Genomic DNA, 20,086 nt, shown 5'->3' on the forward strand with positions numbered 1-20,086 from the left:
CAATTGCACCAGCATAAATTTAAGGAACTCCATTGACTTTACACCAGTCAGACTGAAATCAGAATTCAGCTATTTCACAAGTTTGTAAAAAGGCAATTAGATTTCCTACTTTGTCAACCACTGTCAGTTAAAAATGTCTGGAAATAAAAATCTCATTTAGAATATAAATGTCTGTTTTAAATCTCCCATCTATGTAAATTAAGAGTAACTCCATTAAAGTCAGTGGGATTACAGCGATGTAAAATGGGAGTGTATGTGAGATCAGAATCAGACTTCAGGTGTTTCCAGAAATGCATGACTGGATTTGAAACGAAAAGGTGGAAAAAGCTTTGTCAATTTTGGGAGTATCCAGTCAGCTATAATTAGAGGTGCCAACTGCTGACAAAATGCGGCTTTGCATGAAACTTCTCCATGGAAACAAAGAAGCCTTGCAAAGAAGGTGTCAAAAAAGCAAGAGGCTTTTCTGAGCTTGGGAGTAATAATTGCCTTAATAGAACTCCTCCTTATAATGGAAAATAAGCATAAGATATGAAAGCCAGCCATTACTGCCAACCAGACAACTATTGGATGTGAACTCTGCTCATAACACGTTGTTATTCTTTATTTCGGCTAACTTTATATATATATAAGTAAGCTGGGAATATTCATGGAGAATTTGAATTTTCCAAATCCAGAAGCTACATCAGTTCTCATTTGATATCCACATGTGATCTGACGTAACGTGTCTCAGACTGGAGCACAAACTATAGCAGGCATTTTTCAGAACTGGTACTGTGTATGCACTGCAGTCAACATTCAGAACGCCAAGGGAAGGCGTCTACCTCATTGCCTGAGTCACTGAAATTTGGATAAAACAAAGCACTATTTTCTCTTGTCTCTTTTTTTTCTCCTTAGTTATGTTTTCTTTCTCATCTTCTCTCCACTATTTTCCTTCCTATCTCCATTTCCTTTTGTTTTGGCCCCTCCTCATCCTCTTATCCCCCTCTTGTCTTTGGCCTCTCCATTTTAAAATTAGGTTAGTTGTACAATAACTCCTACCACACAAGATTTGGCCTTTAAGTTGGAAAATCAGCATTTTTATACACCCATACATGGAAAGATTCAGTAGTATGGGGTACGTCTGTACAAAGTGCGGAGGCAAGTTTAAACTGTGCATGTTCTATGCACAGCATACTGTCAGTACTGAATAGGGAAGTGTTTTGTTTCAGAGATTTTTTTTTTCTTCCCCCCTACAATTTTCATGTGAAAAGAAGAACTGTCAGAGAACAAGGTAAAATAACACCCAGAGGGAAGGAGGAGGAGTTGAGCTGAGGTTATCTGGAGCTTGGGCTCCCTTTGAGTTGAGCTACAATACAATGGGACAGCTTGGATTTCAGTGTTGGCTCCTCTCCATGTTTACTTTTCTTTCAAAAGCAAATGCTTACTTTGCAGAAACTAGAAGGACAACTTTTTAATGCTCTGCTCCCTGATTAGAGCCCAACCTGGAATCTTTATTTATTTACTTATTTATTTTAGACAAACTGTATATTAGAAGCTCTTTAACTGTTTATCGGAAGGATTTTGTGTAAGCCTGGCAATTTTCATGCTCTTCTCACACACCACACGCTAGATACACCATTACATATAAACTGCCTATTCTGTTAAACTCCATTCCATCTCTTTTGTCACTCCAGTCACCAAGGTATCTGAATGTCTTCAGATGGAAGGCTTTTCCCTGATAGGGAATCAATAGCACCAAAACCTGGCTACTAGACCCTCTGGGAGGACATGTGTATATATAATAATACTCTTGTATTTAGCCACATGCAACCACTGCAGTACAAAGAAGAGAAAGAAAAAGGGCTTTTGTAAATCTTTCAGGTGAAATATTAAACTTACAGTAAGTGCTATACACAATAAGCCAATTAAAAACTTTATTTCAGTTTAATTAAGAATATTCATGATTATCACGCAAGAACAAACAAAAAACATTTGCTCTTGTTTGTTTCTATGAGGCAGTGGTCCAATTTACATTTTTTATTCAAATTAGATACTAGTTCATAGAATACCATGTGTGGGCTCCAATAAGATTGATAGTTTTACTTTCCTAGAAAGACATAAAACTACCTACTTTTAAATTCATTTTGGAGCAGTAAATGTCAGATTTGGTGAACAGCAGCCGTATAATGGATGTGTTACATTATTTTATCATGTGAGATTTCTGTAGCTTCAGTGTCTGAAAGTATTCAAAGAGGCTGCAAATTTTATATAGTTAATGAAGTTTGTATATCTCACACCACCAGCAATGTGCCAGAAAATAAACTGTATATTTAGCCACTCTAAATAATTATTTAAAGTAGTTTATGTGTTTCTGAAAAGATAATTAAAAGACCGTTTTAAGAAACCACTAACTAGGGTGAACTAATTAGAAACAGATCACATGATTATAAATGAGCTAATTTGATATGGTGGCTTGTCTGCAAGCATGTAAGTATGTGAAGTGACCCTGCAGATAATTGTATTAGTACCTGTGCTAATTAGGGCTTAGGGACATCCAAGCCACAGTGTATTCCCAAAGCAATCAATCAATCAAGATTAAGGTTGTAAATATATATATAAGCTAATTTAAAGCGGCATTATTTCAATGTTTCAGCTATTTAAAAAAAGAGTTTGAAAGCTCTGAACTTTGGCAAACAACCTTAACTCTGACCCAGCATCCCTGCTGTCTGTTCACCTAACAGTGATATCGGTATGTCATGAGTATTGCAACGTCTGAAAGTTTTTACATCATTGATATCACATTTTAATTTGTTGACAGTAATTCCACAGAGAAGCCTCCGTCTGTTTCAGTGATCATGATACTCTGATGTCTGTAGACAATTTTTTTTAGAAAGCACTTTAAAATATTAGATATAGGTTTTATATGTTCTTTACTTTCATAAACTCTTTCAACCTCATTGGAGTAGTTCATAAACTCCAGAGGCATAGGGAAGGTCAAAATAGGGTATTTAGTGTGGCTTTGATATGGCCTAACTAAGACCTTGTCTACATGGGGAAATTTACTAGTATCACTATACGGGTATAATTATACCACTATCACAATACTGGTGTAACTTCCTGTGTGAACACACTCATTTGGAACAAAAGTGGCCTTTTTCAATTTAGAATTAAGCTAAACCAAAAAAGACACTCGTATTCCAAATAAGAGTGTCTACATGGGAAGTTATATTGGTATAACTATATCGGTATAATCTTACTGGCGTAACTATAGCTGTATAGTAATGCTGGCCTGAGATACTTATATGGTAACTCACTCACTCCCCCCATTACCATAGTTTTGAGCAACTCACAATCTTTAATTGGACACGCCTGTGAGGTAGGGCAGTGCTATTATCCCATCTTACAGTTGGGAACCTCAGGCATACAGAGTAGCTTGCCCAAGGTCACATGGGAAGTCTATGGCAGGTTTCCAAAGTCCCAGGCTAGTACCACTATCACTGGGCCATACTTCTTCTCCCTTTCATGGTCCTATCTACCAGGAGTGGACAGGTATGAATGAAAGAAAACAATGGAAGGAGACTGTTTCCCTGTTCCCTGAATATCCGCAAGGGGTATGTCTACACTGCACACTAAGTATGGGCTCTAACTCGAGTTTGAGCCCAAGCCTCACTTCCGTTGACACATAAATCAGTCTGACTCGGCTAGGGGGTCAAAGCCCTGTCATTTTGCAGTGTGGATGCAGGTTAAGCCACAGACCCGTGTCAGAAGGGCTACATAATGTAGTATGGATGCTGTGAAACCCCTGTCCAGCAATTGTATACTCATGTTTACAGTACAGTATGGATTGTAGGCTAGATCCATTTGAAGAGTTAAACAGGACATTTAAACAATAATTAGGCCTGTGGTGCAACCGGCAGTGCACATTCTGAAAATACATTTAAAGAACTGCAGTAGCTGACAAAGGCACAACTACCATTAAAGCAAAAATAGGCCTATCTATTTCTTCCTGGCTCACTTGAATTGAATCCGAGACATTATTATTAGAGCTGGGCAAAAAATTTCCATCAGAACTATAATATATTTTTTTTAATAAAAATGGCATTTGGGTTTTTTTTTAATTCAATTTGTTTCCCTCAAAACTGTTGTTTTTCAATGAAGAACTGAAAACCATTTTTTCATTTTTTCTATTTTTTGTGTGTAGAAAATACTTCTTTTTTGATGATCTCTAATTTTTACTATGTCATTTGCATTATTAATTTATCCTTTAAAAGTTATACTCCGAGCTCTGAAATCAGCGCGGCAACTCAGAGCCTTGTTGGAAAAATCCTTCTAAATGAGGCAAAATCAAGTGACACTGAGATGCCTAGATTCCAAGGCCACAGGGGACCATTGTGATCATCTAGTCCGACCTGTGTAACAGAGGCCATAGAACTTTCCCAAAATAATTCCTAAAACACCTTTTAGAAAAAATCGCTTCTTGATTTTAAAAATTGCCAGTGATGGAGAATCCACCACCACCCTTGATTAGTTGTTCCAATGGTTAACGAAAATGATGCTTAAAATTGTTGATTGGCTCTAGTTTTCAAGATATGCTATTGGGTCAGTATATATGACCTTTAACCTGGGAATGGCAGAGGATAAGTGAGTTATAAAGGGAAGGATCTCAATTTAAACCAGAAATGACTAAAATACATTTTTGACTGGATCTATGAATAAATCTATGACTGGGTTTAGACAGTACTTGCTTTTTAGGCAAAACAATGAATGATGCAATCTGAAGCTGGTATTGCGTCATACATGATATGAATTGCATCATGTTATTCCTAGAAGTCATGGATGATGCAATTATAACAAAGCTTACATCACTCTGCTGAACAAATTGCCCTATATCAGCTCTAGAAATCATACAGTCTCGTGCTCTCTTATTTGTCAGTGTTTGGCCAAACAGAAATGTGTCCCTTTGCAAAATCAAAGTGAGCAGAGATGCCTCGTATTTGTGTGAACAGTGCAGATAACTTCTGCTATGTTTGTGGTGAAGTGACTTTTGCATCACAAAAGCGCAGTATAACCACTATGGTTAAGAAAGCCTATCACCTTTATTTTGGCTGGAAAATTGGAGATCAGGACAAGAGGTGGGCCCCACACATATGCTGCAACACTTGTGCAACAAATCTTTGCCAGTGGTTGAACAGGAAAAGGAAATCTATGCCTTTTGCAGTGCCAATGATTTGGAGAGAGCCAACAGATCATACCAGCAATTGTTACTTCTGCATGGTGCCTCCAGTTGGGAAAGGTGTGTCAAAGAAGAAAAAGTGGACTGTGCATTATCCAAACATTCCATCAGCTATACGCCCAGTACCCCACGGAGAAGGACTGCCAGTTCCTGATGCACCAGAATCATTCTCACTTGAGTCAGACGAGGAAGAGGATGAAACTTCTGGTCCTGAACCATCAATGTCACAGGACCCACATTTTTCTCCCATCCTCCTCCTCTGAACCACACCTCATAACACAAGGTGAACTGAATGACCTTGTCAGGGATTTGGAACTACCCAAGAGTAAGGCAGAGCTGTTGGGCTCCAGACTACAGCAGTGGAATCTCCTGGCAGGTGATGTTAGGGTTTCCATGTTCCGTGACCATCAAAAGGATCTTGTCCCATTCTTCTTCATGGAAGGTGATCTTGTAGCCTGCAACAACATCGATGGTGTGATAGCAGCCCTCAACATCATTCACGATCCAGATGAGTGGAGACTGTTAATTGATTCATCGAAGACGAGTCTTAAAGCTGTTTTACTGCATAATGGCAATGTTTTGCCATCAATTCCAGTTGGTCATGCAGTCCATATGAAGGAAACCTATGACAACATGAAACAGCTTTTGAGGTGCATAAACTATGACCAACATCAGTGGCAGCTTTGTGGCGATTTGAAGGTTGTTGCTCTCTTGCTTGGTCTGCAGACTGGACACACAAAGTACTGCTGTTTTCTCTGCGAATGGGATAGTCGTGCAAGAGATTCCCACTACATCAAGAAAGATTGGCCACTCCGACAGTCATTGGAGCCTGGGAGGAAAAGTGTTCGGCATCCACCACTTGTTGAATCAAGGAAGATTTTGTTACCACCCTTACACATCAAGCTGGGTCTGATGAAGAACTTTGTCAAGGCCGTTGACAAAACACAAGCAGCTTTCAAGTACCTCCATGGAAAATTTCCAAGATTAAGTGAAGCTAAGATAAAGGAAGGTGTCTTTGTTGGTCCTCAGATTCGTGAACTTCTTTGAGATGATGCATTTGACCATGCACTGCGTGGAAAGGAAAAGACGGCATAGAAAGCCTTCCAGTTACTGGCAATAAATTTTCTCAGAAACAACAAGGCAGACAACTATAGGTTGTTGGTGGAAAACCTCCTCAAGGCATACAAAAGCCTTGGTTGCAACATGTCACTAAAGATACATTTTTTGCACTCTCATCTAGATTTTTTTCCACCGAACTGCGGAGCAGTGAGCGACGAGCACGGCGAGCGATTTCACCAGGACATTGCAACAATGGAGAAACGCTATCAGGGCAAATGGAGCCCATCAATGCTTGCAGACTATTGCTGGACAGTGACAAGAGATGCTCCATTTAATGAATACAAGAGACAAGCCAAGAAGCGCTGAGTAGACACTGAATAGGACTAAACTATGTACATAATAGTTTTTTGCCTTTTGTTTCATAATAAATTTTATTTATATAACCCTTTTGGTGATTTTTGAAGTGTTACATAAACAGGACAGGTGAAATATTATCATGTAAAGCAACCGTAAACACATGAAAAGACCTAGGTTTACAATTTATGATTAAAACTCTACTATCTACACAATATACATAGCCATAAAATGTAAAAACTTAAATATCTTAGAAACAGTAGCAAATCAGTTGTTTTAATTGTCATATTTGAATTCAGCACATCAAAATACATAATAAATAGCACATTTTATCTCTGAAGCAGATGACTTCTCAAAAATCGTAGACCAGTGTATCCTTCCTTCCCATGTAAGTGAACAGTATCAAACACAATAACTTGTGCTTGAAATACAGCATATCTGCTGATTTAACAACTAAAAGTGTCAATGAATTTACAGCATCTCTTGATGACATGTTTCAACTGTTAATTCTCCTCGTGTTAAAAAGGTTGCAGCTTATTTGCAATTTGGTTTTCTCTAAATTTAGCATCCAGCCACTGGATCTTGGCCAGAAGGGGAAAAATGAAAAAAAGTGTTAGCAATTTAAAACCATTATATTGTTAATCAAACTTACTTATCATAATGAACTGAGTCATTACCCATGGGATCTCATAAGCGGCAATAAATTGCAGAAACTTTATTATACAAACAGAAAATTATGTTAACCTTTGGGTCTCCCGGCATTTGGGAAATTACTGTCCATGTAAGTATAAAATGGACATGGAGACCAAGTCACAACAAAGTCCTGAAACTTGCCCTGCAGGCACAACACGAATTTGTTCATGACCAAAGTGAACACTAGCCTTTTCACCCACTGTCTCTGTGGGAGGCATGACCCTTCTTCAAGCTCTAATGATTACATTCTTCATAGAGATGATAATGCTTTTTAACACATCTGTTATACTGCTGGCAAGTTTATACATGATATCAATGTTCTGCAAAATGACTTCACATTTTTCCCCTTGCTCTTCCAACACAAAGGAAGAATTCCATGGTCAAACCCTTCTCTTGCTCCTAGAGGCAGTATCTCTCCTCCCTTGCTATATCATGTCACCTGCGACCATTTCACCCAGTAGAGTCCTAGAGAAAGTGTTCTTCACCCAACAAAAACTCTGGTTGCTTCAGCCTAGCTTGACACCATTTTAGCAGTAGTGACCAATGGCTACACAAAGTGCAAGACAGTGGATGAAGCCCATAATATCAGCATGCTGAATCAAAACACTATATCCCATCTAACTGACAATTTATTAGCTAATCTCCAAATTACGTTTAACTAATTTGCAAGGTAGTTTACTTGCATATCTGCTGCTTTCCGGTCTATTGCCTTTCTTTTCATTCCACTCTGTCTTCATATATCATTTTTATCTCCCTTTACGAAAACTTTTCACTATTCCTTTTTTTATAAAATGTTTTACATATGCTGCAATAAACAAAGTGTATTTTATCATTAAAGGCTTTTTTGTGTGAAAAGGAATGCTAGGACAGAAAGAACTGCATCTTTTGTAATGAAATATTGTATTTGTCTCCATAAATTGAATATGGCATTTCAAAAGAAAATAACTAGAGCAATAGAAGAAGCAAACCCTAGAGGAACACCTGCAGAAGACCGTTTAAAATCAGAACATATGCCACCATCTTGATTATAGTTGTTTTCCATTATTATTTAAATATGATGATAACTAGTTTAGGGATTGACATAAAACCCATATTGCATTATTTTGAGGCTTTGTTAAGAGCAAAGAATGTGTGACCAAATCAAACGTTTCACTAAAGCCAATAAACACAGCTTCAGTCATATTATGTGGCCTTTATCCACTGCTTGATTAATATCACATTTAACCTAGAATAAGGCGGAGGTTACGGAGTGCTTTAAACAAAAGCCAGATTGAAATGGAGGCTGGGGAGAAGTAATATGTTTAAGTTAATAAAGTCATTGATCTGTCTACGCACCAAACATTTGCAAATATTAGCTAATGGCATTAAAACAGCTGAGGGTCTATAATTATTTAAATCCGAGAAAACATCACACCACCTTGATGTGATATGAAATGCCTTCCAAATGGTTTGGGGGTTCATCAGGCACTTACATATACTGAATAAATCTTGAATAGGATGTCAAGGATTGTAGCTGCAAATAAGAATCTCATGCATCAGTCTGATTACATGGCAATTAATTATTTTTAGTACCTCATTAAAATGCACAGTAACAAAAAGAAAATTGATCAGATAAAACCCCATAAACTTAAGTTCTCAAAGGGTCAGTATTCTCCCAAATTTGTTAACAGGAAGAGTGATGATTATTTAATCCCTTAACTATTTGTTTTGTCTGTTACAAGTTAGCCCAATCTTTCATTCATTAATATGAGTCGTTCTAGCTTTACAAAAAGTTCTTTCATTCCTTTCCAAATGTTCTCAGACTCATCAGCCTTTTCAACAAGGTAATCTAAATAGAATTCAGTTTTTGCTTTTCTCAATTTAATTTTATTTCCATTTCAAAGCAGAATATAAAATCCAAATCAGCAACACATCTGCTTTGTCTGTTATTTTTGCCATGTCTTATCTCCCTGATAAGAAGCATCATTTTGTCATGTGAGGATAACAATTCCTTGCCTTAACCTGACTAGTAGTTATGAATCTGAGAGGATTGAAGAGGTTCAGGATTCAGAAATAAAATAACTACAGGCATGGAGACTGTGTAAATATGTCAATTAATAGGCCAGTCAGTCCAGCAGTTTGCTGGCATCCAACAGCTATGCCACAGAAGACATTAAAGATTCCCCCTTCCCAAGCTGGTAGATACTAGAATTGCCATACTGAAACTGATTGATAGCAGAGAATACCAGTTAGATCACTCCTACAGCATCCCTTGCCAGGCACACAGGGTGAAAATGAGCCCATGAGAGTTAACTTTCATGATTTGAATGTGGAAATACAGTATTGTGTTGTTATCATCAATAATGTGTCATTTCAGGGATACATAAAAGCAGTAGAAAAACTATTCCCTTTCTGTTATGTCTTTAAATTTGTTAGAAAAGGAATTCAAGAAATAACTCAATTTCTCACCAAAATATCAAGAGCAAAAGTTATTAAAAGCATTTCTACAGAGTTGAAAGCAGAAGATATTTAATCAGTCCTGAAAATCAAAGCATGATCCAGTGGAAACATGGACAATACTCACTGCAGGGAAGAAATGATGAAACATCCTTTTTTAAGTAGCCCTGATTCATAGAATATGTCCTGTTATGTGCACACTTCCAATTACAGGGCTCTAATCCAATAAATTCCACCCAATGATACATGTAGTTCTACTGGTTTACCAGGCTTTTGTAACTGGTGCCCTTGGTGAACAGAGCTTGGCAAACACCCCAAAACATTTTGTAGAACTGATTGAAAAATGGAAATTCCATCCCATGAAAAATATCAATATTGTCCCCAAATTGAGACAGTCAAAATATCAAAACTTTTTGCAGAACGAAGACAAAAAAAAATTGATTTGGAAATGTCATTTCTATGCATTTAGTCTAAACGAAACTCTCTGACATGCCTCAATCTGCTATCTGAAGTGTGAGTGGGGCTTTTGAACTCACCAAGGGCTACAGCTTGACGAACCCGCTCATAGCATCTAAACCTCTTGCCTCTAAGCATATGGTACACCCAGCACATGACCACACATCTATGGGACTGGCGTACCACAGTGACACTCTGATATGGGGTCAGTCATAAGCTCTTCCAAGCCTTCACTTGCCATGAATGCTCTTTAGAATAAGCTTCGCTGAATGTCCAACAGTTTACCAATAAAGGGGAAAAGTTCCTTTATTTCTCCCAATCACGTTGAAGTCCAGGTGTCTCCTCACACCTTCATCAGCCCTGAGTTTCACTTCCTCTTTTTTTCTACCTGTATCAGCTTTCCCTGCCCATACCCATTCTTGTTCTTCCTAGCATGGCCCTGCAGGCCTCTCACGTAGGAGCTACATGAATAGCATGCTGCCCGTGGCCTAGTTTGGAATGATACCTCTCATTCTAACTTTTCCTTGAATAAATAATTGAATTTGACATTATTTTAAACATGTTCCTTGATGTGGATGTCACTAAATTCTGCATAAATAAACAACCAGTGAAAATATGGCCTCCATTTTTCTATGGCACTACATTTTCCCCACTTCAAATCCTTCCTAGCTATGTGCATCCAATGCAAGCTCTTTGTTGGTCCTTTCAATGCACCATACAAAAAGGCTCTTTGCTCTCATCACTTTACACCATCCTTCTGGCCACCTAAGCTCCACCCAATCCACAAAACTAATTGCAATCTCGGGGGCCTCTCCCATAGAACTTGAATCCCCTCCCTGATCTGGTCTGCCTATGCTGAACCTTCTTCAAGTCTTTGTTGAAAACATACTTCACCACAAAGCCCTATAAAACTAAGACAACCTCTATTCACCCTCCTTAACTTCCTGGAAAATACATGCACATAAAAATATTTATTTATTGGCAAAAAAATACCCCCAACCTTCATTGACACAGAGTTAAGGTTGCTTGGTGACAGGTCGTATGTACAAGCTTTTCATCTCCTTTTACAACCCATTCACTCTCACTCACAGGATTCCATCTACCACTATTGAAGAACAAAAAGGAAAACAGAAGTTGCTCACACCACCTTCCCTCTACCCTCTTCAGCCAATTCCTCAATAGCACATAGTCACACTGGCCCGTGGCACTCTAAGATTCAGGTGGTTCCAGATCCTGGAGTATACACACTTAACCAATTCCTCAAAAAGAATTACACGTGTGCAATTTCTAAGCCATTTCACAGCCTTTTAGAACTCCACTTACTCATAGGATGCCATCTCAACCTACACATAATCATCATTAAAGCATTATAATCCTCTCACATTCCACCTCACGGCTTCATAATAAAAGTCTTATGCCCTGCTACCGACATAACCCATACAGTTCTGCACTGAAATGATGCTAACTTCATCCTGAACGCATAGGCACCCACAGAAAAAAATGGTGGGTGCTCAGCACCCACCGTCAACTCTGTTATAAGTGCCTCCTCCTCCCCCCAGTTCCTCCCACCCGCTGGCGGTCCTGCCAGTGAGTGCCTCCCCAATAGAAGTTATGCTATAGACTTCAATGGGAATGGAGCTGGGTGAATTCTTTTCCCACAGAGAACGTTAATAGCCAGAGAGCGAGAGTGTGAATGACTCTGTAATCCAGTGATATGTAATGAAAGACTATATCATTAGGCATATGCACAAGGGAGAATATTAAAGATTGGATATTCATCCATTTCATATTGTCCTTCCCTGACTTGTGAGTCATTGTAGTAGGTAAATGTAATGCCTTAAGGAATGTTTTAACATTATTCACAGAGGGTAACTGTGTTAGCCTTAGAGCTTCCCTGCAATCACTTATTGATACTGTGAGTCGGCTGGTTCTGTTTTCTGTATGACTACGTTGGTTTAGCTCACTGGAGATTGGCCTGGAACACAACTAACAGGAGTCTTTAAGGGACAATGCCAGAACTATAGCTTCCATGAGTCTACCTTTGTCTCTGGTCAACGTACAAAACTGGTTCTGACTAGGGGTGACCAAGGACCCATCAAACAGAAGAACAAACAACTCTGGCAGGATTTAAAGGGATGCTCTGACAGGGGAGAGCCAGTACTTGTTTGGGGGAACCACACCTCAACCCGCTACCGCAGCCTGGAGTCCCATCCTGGACCCCAAACCCCTTATCCCCAACCCTACTCCAGAGCCCAGACACACACCCTGCACCCCAACCTCCTGCCCCAGCCCAGAGTCCTCTCTTGCACCCCAAACCCCTCATCCCCAGATGGAGCCCACACCCTCTCTCACACTCCAAACCCATTGGTCCCACCCCGGAGCCCCCTCCTGCATCCCAAACTCCTCATCCCCAGCCCCAGCCCAGAGCCTGCACCCCCAGCCCAGAGCCCATAGTCCCTCTCACACCCCAACCCCCTATCCCAGCCCAGTGAAAGTAGGGGTGGGGAAGAGCGAGCAATTGAGGGGGGGGATGGAGCAAGTAGGGGCGGGGGCCTCAGAGAAGGGGTGGGGTCTGGGCAGGGCCTCAGATAAGGGGCAGGGCAGGGGTGTTCGGTTTTGTGTGATTATAAAGTTGGCAACCCTATCATCCACAGAGAATGAATTTTGTAGACCCTTCCAAACAGACAGAAATGCAACTTCAGAAAATTAAATGCAAATCAGAAGAGAATGGTTCCAGTAATGCACAGCAATGCAGACAGCTCATCTATAGCTTCACCGCATGACAGACCCAGAGGCAAATCTGAAACTGCCAGCGTAGCTAAGTGAGGCTTCTGCCAAGGAGCCAGCTGCCATGATTGGAAATATATCTTCCACCGTTTTGCATCTGAGTCTTGTGATTGTGATCCAAAGAGAAGGAAGAATGGTAAAATACACCATCCCTCTTCCCTGCATATAAATAATCTATGCTACATTATTTGTTTAAACTTAGTTTCAGAATTCCATGTGTAACAGAGAAAACTATTCTTTAAATACAGAAAACATTTGTGCCTGATTCACCACTTTGTTCCTCCAGTTTTACTCCGTTGGAATCAATAGTATAAAACTGAAGTCATGCAGTGGTAAATCAGGTCCACTGTCTTAGGAACATCATATTTAAATATAAAACATGAGTGAGTTACTACAAACATAGTGAATAATGTAAACAATGAGTGGATGTATATAGCTTAGCATTTTATTAATACTTTGTCTCACAGAAATAGACAATCCAAAGAGGTTCATTTTCAAAAGGGTGGCCTCACTTTTCCCAGGGCAAATTTTCTTCTGCATTTCGCTTGTGAACTCAAATACAAGTGGGTTGCATCTTTTTGTACCTCACTGTTGGCATAAATCAGGGAATGAGAGTTGCAGTTGCTCAGATTTGCATGCACAATTCACTTTGTGGCCACACGTTTGGCAAATTGTCTCAAAGAAACTGCTAAATTTTAAGGTCCACATTTCTAAGAGGCTACCACCTTTTTGCAGATGCAAAGTATTGCACCAGCATAAACGACACCAGCACAAAAGAAAGCTGGGACTCAGGCTGAAAAGATAACCCAAAATACATACTTTTTTTATGTAAAGAGGATTAATTGTATTATACTTAGACACCCAGAGGTGACTAATGAGACAGCATGGGCAGTACAAATAGATAATCAAAAACTTAATAATTCTTTTGGTTTCTGACTTTGAAACTAGCAGTGGCTACAGAAGGTTTTATGTAAAATACTTCATATGAAGTCTCGCTGTATATGGAAACCGTGGGATGGATCCAGAGAGAGAGGTGCTATCTACCCAAAAACTATTTGGCAAGTCAGTGGACTCTGGTATTGTATGAAAGTCTGGGCTTCAATACAAGTTTTCAAAAAGTGCCTGTTGGCTGAGTTACCACAGTAAAGCTATTTATTGGCAGAGAAGTTATATGGGAAGCTGAAATGAAGACCCTGTTTCTTTTCCCACTGTGATTTTTTTTCTCACCACAATTAATTTATTATAGGTATTTCAGTCCAGACCTTCTGCAGAGTGATCAAGGGACAAAGTCTAGCCATAATTTATTGGCCAGTGCCTGGTGAAAACAGAATTGCACCATCCACATTTTCCCTCTGTCTCTCTTTTTTTTATTTGCCAGTCACACGGAGTGCACTAGATGATAAATGATATCTGGTATCTGATCCTAAAATAATTGAAGAAGGATTTCCTTCTCTAGAGCTGAGCTGTGTATATTGTGAAAATTTCTCTTAATTTTAAACAGTAAACAACAACAAACTCAAAAAAATGATAAAATAATCATTGTTATTCTTATCATTTTGTACTTATTAAAAATCTTTCATGTCAAGCCGCGGATAAAAGCACAAGTCCTGAGTACTTGTGTTAAACATGAGAACACACTGCTTCTCTTTAGATAAATGTTAATTCAGCAACTGCCTCTCTTTAGATAAAGTCAGATAGCAAAGCAGTGGCAGAGTTGTATATAGAAAGCACAAGTCCTGAGTACTTGTGTTAAACATGAGAACACACTGCCTCTCTTTGGATAAATGTTAATTAAGCCATTAAGCCTCAAAACACTTCTGTAAACTAGTTAATTATTTTGATGCCCGTTTTACAAATTGCCAAACTGAAGCCCAGAAAAGCTAAATGACTTGGTTAAAGTCAGGCAGCAAAGCAGTAGCAGAGTTGGGTATAGAAAGCACAAGTCCTGAGTACTTGTGTTAAACATGAGAACACACTGCCTCTCTTTAGACATCTGATGTTATAGAGAAGTATCAAAATACCAAACACTGTGGTATGGAAACAGGCCAAGAATACTAATATCTTAGAATTTACATAGTGCTTTCCATCTTCAAAATGCTTTACAAATATTAATTTAAGAGTCCTCAAAGTGTCCCTTTGAGGAAGGTGTAGTATCGTTAACTCCATTGTAAGGGAGGGGGCAATGACAAGCAGAGAGATTGAATGACCTGCTCAAGACCACACAGCAAGACCACACCACAGTGGCAGAGTCAGAATTTAAGACTTCCTGTCTCCCGGGCCCATTCTCAGAAGATTAGACAACATTCCCTCTCTAGAAGCACATGCAGGCCTATCCCCTGTTCTTTGAGCTAGTCGCTGCAACTCCATGCAACAAACCTGAGTTAGAGCTATGGCAAGGGGACTGGGAAGACCTGTGCTTTGCTGTGTTAAGCAGCATCCGATCCCATTGAAATCACTGCGGAAAGAAATGCAGCGCAGTCAGCCAGAGCACTCTGTATTAGCTCAGAATACATGCAGAGAAGCTCCCACAGAACTGTACACAGTGACCAGCAAGAGTGCATGCAAAATGAAATAAGCTCTGGGGCAGCAGGGGCATCATTTGTTATGGGGCAACAGAGGGCAGTTGTCCCCCCCCCAACCTGGGATCACCCCCCCCCTTACTTTACATGAGTCTCTATGCTCCATTTCCCCCGGCCTCAGACATTGCAGGATGTATATATAATTACTTATAATGCTCTATATGCTAACAAAATTTTGCCCCCCATCCTGGAATTTTCCTGACATGACAACCTTGCTGGGGAAAAGGGGTCAAGGATGGGGTCAGATGGAGATGGGCTGTGACCAGGATCAAGCACAATACATTAAATGCTTATGATATGGACAGTGGACAGTTTTCACAATTTTCAGGTACTTTGCCTGTCAGCCAGAATCAGTGGCTCACCCACTCAAGGACAGTTTTCTTCTAATTATGTAAAAATGGCATCTTTTTACTCCATAGATTTGCTCCCGATGTGTATTCAGGGTCACATCTGCTAATTTAAGTCACAAAAATGTGTGTCTGCTTTGTACTCCTGGTGGAACTGCAGAGCCAACACAGCTCAGAGACAGCAAACAGGATTCTAGTCCTTCTTATACATAGATTTATAGATTTACCAAGGTGTCACTCCGGGCATAATTTCAATACAGTAGGATTGCTCAAATATAACTAAATTGGCCGGAAAACCTTTATTACAGGTAAGGATATATATGTGAGGACTATAGCCCTGTTTGTCTTTCAGATACCAGAAGAGTTTGCAGGGCTGCCAGTTAGAAAAACATCTTTTTTACTCATCAACTGGGCATATGAAAAATTATCACTCACAGCTCAGTGCCCCGTGCAGGAGAATTGGCACAATGTCATTGCCATTCCACCTGCCTGCCTGCAGCACCTGCTCCTAACTCATTTCTCCTGCTAAGCCCTACTGGTGGTTCAGCACTGCTCTCTGACAACTCCCATCTGCATCCAGAATTAAGTCCTTCCGAGCTTAACTAGAATTATTTTTTATAAAGAAATAAATACATTGGGCCAAACTCTTCTGTCCTTATTCAAAATTCAAAATGATTTCAATATAAGTTTCATCTGAGTAAGTGGGATTAATAACATGCATTTTTATACAGTCCCTCTATCAGGCTGTCATTGGGATGTCCTTAATGTGTTTATGGGTAGAAATCAGCAGGGGTAGAAACACTCCATAGATCTTTAGAAGCCATATTATAAAAATTATTATGCAAACACCACCTAGAAAGCGATCATGGAAATCACAAAAGTACTCATTAAATGTGAAACAAAGACCTAGTGAGGCGCTTCGTACAGCAAATATGTTTTCAAGATCACCTAAAAATACTGGAATGAAGTTGCTGGAGTAAGAGGAATTTAAAGGAAATATCACTCAAGAACTGTCCATTTACAAAACAGATAATGCTGCCATAAACCACAAGTGGCTCCTTTAGATAATCATCTTTGATATATATGTTCTAGCAGATCACGCCAAGCTCTTACTATGTAGAATTAGCATGAGACGGTACAAAAAGCCCTAGCAGCTTAAGGTGATCTAAAGTTATCATTGTTAGACTATCACAACACACCTTCCAATGCTCCCAATCCTTCCAACCAGTTCTTACTCTTACAGGCAGATGGGCAAAGGGCCAACTTTTCAAAAGTACTTAACACCTTTGAAAATCTGGCTCCAAAACCTTAGTGCCAATATCTACCAAGCTTCTTGAGTCAGAGACGATTAATCTTGAGGTAGTTTCATAAAACCTCTCGTCCAAGAAAATAGAACAGAAGCAGTAATGTGACAGAATGCCAAATAGTTACCCTCCTGGCATGTGGGAGCGAATGATAAATTTCAAACAAAAAGCAATTGGTAAGCTGCCAAGTAAACAGCTGTACCACTCACGCCAAAGCCACGGGTCATACATAGCCATTCTTGGGGGGTCAGTTTTCTAAAAGGAACAAGACATTTAAACAAAACCAGAGAATGCTCTCTGTTCCTTGAGGACATCCAGAATGTTACTAGCACTGTTCATGAACTGACAGCATTACCAACCAGTCAATGACAGTGAAAAACACAAGAAGCCATTTTTTATATTCTCATGAGCATATGAGGTCCCCAGTTAAGTCAATGGGAGCACCATTTGACTATCGAAAGGCAAAATAAGGCCCTGTGGCAGGAGATCAGATCAGCACCCAAACATAATAGCAACCACTAATACAATATTACATCTCAAAGTTAATACCTGTTCCATAGTACAATAGTACAGTTGGTAAATTTTTCTGCCTCACTGGTGTTTTTGGAGAATAACTTTCAGTGGGACTACTTGAGGGGCAAAGCAAAAATCATAAGTAAAAGTACATAGAAATTCATATTATATTACTCTCCCTGTTATTGTTACACATTTGATCTACACATACCATTCCCACTGATTTCTAGTGATCTCACAGATTTGTCTAACTAATCTAGTTAAAAGTAATACTGTCAAGTTACATGGGATTATTTTCTTTAGAGGTTGCATCAGGAGAGAGAAGCACAGTTTGGCACAGTCCTTGAGGAACAATAAGAGCTGCACCGCTGAGTTTATAGTGCTGCTAGGGTTGTCAACGTTCTAACTGCTGAAAACTGAACATCCTTGTCCTGCCCCTTTCCTCGGCTCTCCCCGAGGCCCCGCCCCTGCTCACTCTGCTCACTCCTCTCCCCCCTCCCTCCATTGCTCACTTTCCACCCCCTCCTCGCTCACTCCCCCCTCTCCCGAGACTTACCTGCTGCCTGCAGAGCCAGGCTTGGAGGAGCTGACACAGAGCCTGCCCACCTGCACAATCGGAGCACAGTGGGGGTTGGTCCCCAGAGCAAGGGGCCAGGGTGGGGAGGGGTCAGTCCCTGTAGCAACGGGCTAGGGCCGGAGCAATTGGGGCATGGTGGGGCAGAAGGAGGGATGTGGACAGGATCCCCTCCCCCACCCTCATCCCCAGGCAGCAGCACCTACCTCTTGGAGTCCAGTTCGAAAGCCAGCCACTGCTCTCTGTCAGGTGGCACCAGCAACTGAGCAGAGAGGAGCTCTTCCATGTGACTCCAGCCCAAGCTGCTGCTCTTCCCCCGCACCCCCACCACCACCACCAACTCCCCAGTGGCAGAGGACGGTTACTATGGCCAACCAGATTTTTAGTGTCTTGTCAGCTTTGCTGACCGGACACTACCAGGTTCCCTTTTCGACTGTTCCGGTCAAAAACTGGACACCTGGCAATCCTAACGGTGCTACTAAGGTTAATCTAGAATTTCCAATTGGAATTTCTGTGGTTTCAAAAAGCAATCACCTGATTGTCAAGAACAATAGTGACCATGGGGCCATAAGAAATTTTACCAAAGATTTTTGGAAAAACAGAGGCTTCAGCAATTTACCACACACATACTGAAAGGGTTTCATTACATCATGTTACAATTAAGAAGAAAACATCAAAACATATTATCACATGCAAGAATAAAACAATGGTTTATGTTGAAAAGCATCTGCTTCAAGTTAAATACAGATGTGAATCGTTGATAGAAACCATGACTATTATCATTGGTGTTTTTGTTTTACTTCACTTTCTGTCACAAAGGACTTAACTGATTCAGGCATCTTTTAATAAAATTGATCTTAATCCAATTAGGCAGAAATATTCAGACATTTTTAAGAAATGGCTATAGTTTTGGAGAGCTTTCAAATAAAAACCTTTCCCCAATGTCTATTCAAATACAAGGAAGGCATTTTTATCTGTATTGTATATGAGCTATGTGACTGCTATAGACATTTTGTGCTGATTCAGCGCTCACGAATACCTGTTCTATATCCTTCTAAGTCCAAAGAGTTATTTCACTTTTAAACCAATGTGAGAATGGAATCAGACCATTTGCTATTCCTCTAGAGACAATTTGCAAGAAAAAGTAAAAGAAAAAATGCTACACAACTTCACTAATACAAAGATGTGTAATCACCAGGAAAAACTAGAGAAAAATAATATATGAGACAACTTTACTTACAAATGTACATGTGGGTGAATTTATAAGCACACAGAAAATACAGCAAAGGGGCAAGGAACAACTGACACCATTTCCGCGTATCAGGTGCCAACCTCCAAAATAAGTTCAGAGGGCTATAGGTGAAAATGTATTTAATTAGATCAATAGGACTTCATACAGGAGGAAGTATGTGTGGGAAAGTACTGGTTTGCAAGATTGGGCCAAAAAATGTGTGTATTGTTATTAAAATAATGTTAATTTACAAACCCTAGAGTCCAATTAGTTTGGCCCTATCCTACTCACATGGTCTTGGAAGAAGAAACCAAGAAGAAGCTATTTTTGACCATAAGAGATGCATCACATAAACTGCAAAAGTGCTTTCTTTAACTTTGAGTCACTTACTAAAACATGATGATATAAACAAAGGATGCCTTGATCATTTCTGTAATAATGAAGCAGATGAAAGTGCAGTTGTGATTTGTTTTTAAAGATTCAGTCAAAAGTTGGAGGAGAAATCCATGCAGGGCCATCCAACCAGAGGATCCGTGCCTCT

This window comes from Chrysemys picta, chromosome 1 (genome assembly GCF_011386835.1).
Source record: "Chrysemys picta bellii isolate R12L10 chromosome 1, ASM1138683v2, whole genome shotgun sequence".
Classification (NCBI taxonomy): domain Eukaryota; kingdom Metazoa; phylum Chordata; order Testudines; family Emydidae; genus Chrysemys; species Chrysemys picta.